This window comes from Cnephaeus nilssonii (assembly GCF_951640355.1).
Source record: "Cnephaeus nilssonii genome assembly, chromosome: 3".
Lineage (NCBI taxonomy): Eukaryota > Metazoa > Chordata > Mammalia > Chiroptera > Vespertilionidae > Cnephaeus > Cnephaeus nilssonii.
In genome coordinates, this window is record NC_137074.1 from 91604846 (window position 1) to 91610599 (window position 5754).

Here is a 5754-nt window from a genome sequence, read left to right on the forward strand (position 1 = left end):
TGTGCCTGAAAAATTAATATATATGATGTAGTAGAAGAAATAATTAAACTAGGAAAGAGATAGTTTTCTAGTTCTTTGCAGTGTTCATTTGTATATGAGTAATATGTTATTTTTACATAAATATTTAGTGTTTACTAAATCTGGACATCTGGAAGAATATCAGGTCAAGAAGCTGTTAGCCATTTGTTCACTCTTGTTTGAAATAAGGAAACAATACTACATTTAATGTCTGGAATATTTCAAACTTATGTTTACCTTAATTAACCTAAATTGGTTATGAGGTTTAATTAATAGCTTGATGATATTCCAATTGAGTGCCTCTTAATGCTTTGACATAAAGAAGTAACTCCAAGTTACATAGCACCAGTGAAATTGAATAGTCTTAATTAATTTATTTGTAAAACATTGCTACTTTTTAAACATTGCTTGAACCAAAATATACAAATGTATTAATAATGTAAATTGTATAATGTATATAATTAATGAAGATAAATTAGTATATAAAATAAATTGTTGATATTTAGTATTTAAATGTGAAAGAGAGTTATTTAAAGTTTCTTTTGTTTTAAAGTGATATACTAAGTGAAAATTTAATACAAATGTATTGGGAATATAAATATTTTAACTACACAGCTTAATTCGTTTGGTGTATACTTAACTCTGATATATTAGTAGTAGTCAACATGACCATATAAATTAAAATATGTTTTATATGCATTATCTGAAGAAAATGAAAACTCTTTAAAAAAGATATATGCACCCTATGTGAATATTCATATGTATATGAATATTACTCAGCAACAAAAAAGAATGAAACCTTGCCACTTGCAGCAATATGAATTAACTAGAGATTATTGTACTAAGTTCAATAAGTCTGACAGAGAAAGACATATACCATATGATTTCACTGATATGTGGAATCTAAAACAAACAAACAAATAAAAAAGAACAGATTCATAGATACAGAGAGCAAACAAAAGTTTGCCACAGTGGAAGGAGGGGAAGAGATGGCTGAAAAGGTGAAGGGAAAGAAGAGGTAAATCTTCCCATTTTAAAATAAGCTGGGGGACGTAGTGTCCAACACCAGGGATATCTATCTATCTATCTATCTATCTATCTATCTATCTATCTATATATAAAAGCCTAAACAACTGAATGACCGAATGACTGAACGACCAGTCAACCGGTTGCTATGATGCACACTGACCACCAGGGGTAGACACTCAATGCAGGAGCTGCCCCCTGGTGGTCATGCCCCCACAGCCAAACTCCCACGGCTGGCTAACCTCCCGTGGCCCCTCCCCCGGCCAGCCACCCCCCTCCTCAATTGGACCCAATCATCGGCCAGGCCAAGGGACCCCACCCATGAATGACTTCGTGCATCAGGCCTCTAGTAGTTAATAATATTAGCTTTGTATAGTGATGGATGATTGTAATAGCTTTGTTTAATGATGGATGATTACTAGACTTATCATGGTAATCACATTGTAAGATATATATATATGTCAAATCACTATGTTGTAAATATGAAACTAATATAATATTGCATCCCAACTATGTATATACTAGAGGCCCAGTGCATGATTTAATCATGCACCTGGTGCACCAGCGGGCTGTCCGCCGGTGCCCCAGGCCTTCCGAAAGCCTCCGGCGCTGCGGAGGCTTTCGAAAGGCCTTGCGCCGGAGCAGACAGGCAGCCAGGTCCCCCGCTTTGGCCTTTGATCGCGGGGGACCTGTCCGGCTGTCCGCCGGCGACCCAGGCCTTCCGAAAGCCTCCGCAGACAGGCGGCCAGGTCCCCCGCTTTGGCCTTTGATCGCGGGGGACCTGTCCGGCTGTCCGCTGGTGCCCCAGGCCTTCTGAAAGCCTCCGGCAGCCATGGTACAGACGCTGAGCTCGCGGCGCCACTGGCGCCGCGAGCTCAGCGTCCTGCTGGCCCAATCAGCTACCCGGGCCACCCTGAGTCCCGCCCCCTGCGCCTCCTGCTGGCCCAATCGTGGGCGTAGCGGAGTGATGGTAATTTACATATTACCATTTTATTATGTAGGATTTTTTGGTTTCTTTTTGTTAATACTCACCCCCAAGATATTTTTCCATTGATTTTTAGTGAGAGTGGAAGAGTGAGGGAAAGACAGAGAAACCGATGTGAGAGAAACACATCCATTGGTTGCCTCCAGCATGAGCCCTGACCAGGGCCTGGACTGGGGAGGAGCCTGGAATCAAGTTAAGTGTCCTTGACCAAAATCAAACCTGGGAATCTCTGTTCCACAGGCCAATGCTCTATCCACTGAGCCAGGCTGGCTAGGGCTCAACTATATTTTAATGAACAATTTTAAAAACTAAAAAGATCAAATTTGAGAAAAAAATAATTAAGAAAGAGCTTCTTTAGATATTATTTTTCAGAAATAGAAATATTTTATAAAATAGTTTTTAAGGAATTCAATAATTTATTTTAATTGTTATTCACTTAATGTCCAAAGGAATTAATATTTATTACCCTGAATTTATTTTCTAAATTCACGTATCCCCTCTACCCTGGCACAACAAAAACTAACTTGTTTTTGTTCACTATAGAATAGTTTTTCCTGCCCTGGAATTTTATATGCAGTAAATTGAATTTCACAGTATCTTCTCTTTTGCTCAGCAAAATATACTTGAGGTGAATTCATGGGGTTTCATGTATTGGTCATTTGTTTCTTTTCACTGTTGAGTAATTACACATTCCTCATTTTTAAACCATTTTACTTGTTAATGGTGTTTTGTGTTGGTTCTAGTTCTTTTCTTTAATAAAGCTGCAATAAGCATTTCTGTACATTTTTTGTAGATATATATTTTTTTACTTCTCTGTAAAATAACCAAGAGTAGAATTCCTGGGTTGCATGCTAAGTACATCTCTAAGTTTAGGAAAAAAGTTAGATATCCAATTTTCTATTGAGTCAGGCATTTTCAGGCAGCTAAGAATAGCTTAGAGAAAAATACAAGGGATTAATGAAGTTATCTACTTATCTCAATAGATAGATAAACAGATAAACATGTCTATTTTTTTTTTTAACAGAAAGAAGAAATCTATTCCAAGGAAGAAAGCCCAATGTATAGGTTTTATGGGAGAATGCTGGTTCTAGCAGTGAGTGTCTGTGGATGAATCACATTAGAACTCCGATAGCTGGATACATGTCATTTGAACAAATGATAGGTATCCAATTGAGTTACTTTATGGTCCCACTGCAGGAGTAGGATAGCCTGCACTAGTATTGCTTCAGAGAAGAAAATCATTCATAAAAATTCAGCAGCCTGAGCTTTAATACAGATACTCTGTAGCAGTAAAAAACAAAGCATATAGAACAAAACACACACACACACACACACAAACACACAAACACACACACACTCCACCTTGGTGAGCTTGTTAAACTCTACTGATCCTCAGGTTTGGCATCTTCAGAGGATATATTCCTTTGCGAATTTAATATATCCCTAGAGTTTTTGGATAATTCAAGATGAATCTATGCAGGAATAATCTCAAGAGGGAGTTGTTGGAATTCTTAATGAGAATCAAAATAAAAGATATTCCATCTTACTTGTACCTGGAATTATAGACATTTTACAATTGATTAAATTGGATATGATACTTGCATAAGAAGAGCAATCAAGAAAAGATAACATTTATAAGAAATGTAAAGCACAGTCTTTGGGCTTAATCATATCTGAGTTTGAATCATTATCGCTTACTTTGGATAAATTATTAAACCTAGAGAGTTGCCTTTTGATAAATAAACTGTTACATTAATATAATGAATTGGAGATTACCTTAATAAAAATCAAGATTCTAAGCCAAACTATTAAATGGAAATATTTTTAAAGAAATATTTCTTTCTTAAAGGGGTGGAACAGAAATGGAAACAGAAAATTAAAAAATTGAGTCACAGGGGACACTTTAGCTGTGTGCAGACAGTGTCTGATATGCCCAGCAAAGAGTAGTGTATTCATTTCAACTGTACAAATTGCCTTAACCATGTTTTCAGCTTCTGTAAATGTTATGTTTTAACATGTACTCTATGTACATAATCTGTACATGCTTTGTCTGGATGAACCAATATGCTGGAGTCGCCTCATCTTGGCATCATGCCTCCCTTGCCTCCCTCTTCAGTCAGGGAGCAGGATCCTCCTGGGGGTGTGCTTTTCAAATAAATGCAAACCGACTAATCCAGAGCATATACTCCAATTCACTTCTCTTGTTGGGCTCTCATTCTCTGGGCCATTATACTATTCCCTCCCTAGTCATCCTAGTACTAGACAGAGCCCACTGAAATTATTCAAACCAGCCAATCCTAAACCTGTTGTTTACACTGTCTTGCCTGTTCATTCCTCTGAAAACCACAATGAACATTTTGCCCACAGTTACCCCTACCTGAATACCACCAACCTTGCTTTTGTCCTATGTGGTCCTTAGCATGGCGTGTCCTTGCCTTGTGGGAACTATGACTAGTAAACTGTCTTTTCAATGGAAATCATCTCCTGATCCTTTGACCTTACTATTTTATAAAATTTCTATTAATACTCCATATTTTAAAAGGATAAAAGGGCTATAAAAATATGAAACAAATTCCAATAATCCAAATTTCTTGTTCAACTTTTTAATTTAACTTCACATTTAGTTTGCTCATAGCTAGACAAAGAACTAATTAGATTTCTGGTCTTCTAATAGCCATTTTTCTTATTATATATTAATTATTAGCTTCTATTATTTTATATTGGTTTTTGTGAATTAAGCTAGATATGTTTGCCCACATGAGACTGACTTATCCCAATAGTTAAGAGTTCATTTTGGCTGAGGATCATTTGGGTAGTGGCAAATTAGCCATTACTACCACCTTGGGGAAGATGTCTGGCAGCCAGCTACAATTCTCCTTGGTTCACTGCAAGAACTTCTATTAAAACTATTTCAGAAATAGTTGAGGTAAAATTGGTATTATTGCTGCCCGTAATAAGCATTCATTATCATGATCATCATCACTATTACTGCTATTATCTATGTGGAATTAAGGTATTGATCATATTAGCTCTAAGCTTTCTTTACTTCTGAATAGTGCATGTGATTATTTACTAAGGAATTTCTGTTGGAAGATTGGTTATTCTGATCTAAACTGTCATTAGTCATAAATACATCAGACTGGCTGATTTTATAATATAACATGCAATGTATTTCTTACATATAAATAGAAAACATATACATTTATTTACAAATATAACCACAAACAATAACAGTGAAAGTAATAAACAAACAAAATTTAATTGTGAATTTCAATGTTGACGAATCAAATATAATCAGGTGATTTTCAGTAATAGAAAATATAATGTCTGAAATGACTTAAAATGGTTTTAGTTAAAGGTTAACCTTTGGAAATATAAATGTGACAATTGAATAAGAGTCTTTTAAGCACAACATTCTTCCAATGTTTTAAAATTCATTATGTAATTGTATATCATTTGTGTAAAATCACTATATAAGTAATATGGGCCCAGTCAGTGTGGCTCAGTGGTTGAGCATTGATCCATGAACCAGGAGGTCCCTGGTTTTATTCCTGGTGGACAGGAAACATGCCCAGTTTAAGGGCTCAATCCCCAGTAGGGGGCATGCAGGAGGCAACCAATTGATGTTTTTCTCTCATCGATGTTTCCATCTCTCTATCGCTTTTGCTTCCTCTCTCTCCAAAAAATCTATAAAAACATATTTTAAAAAAATTATATGGATAAAA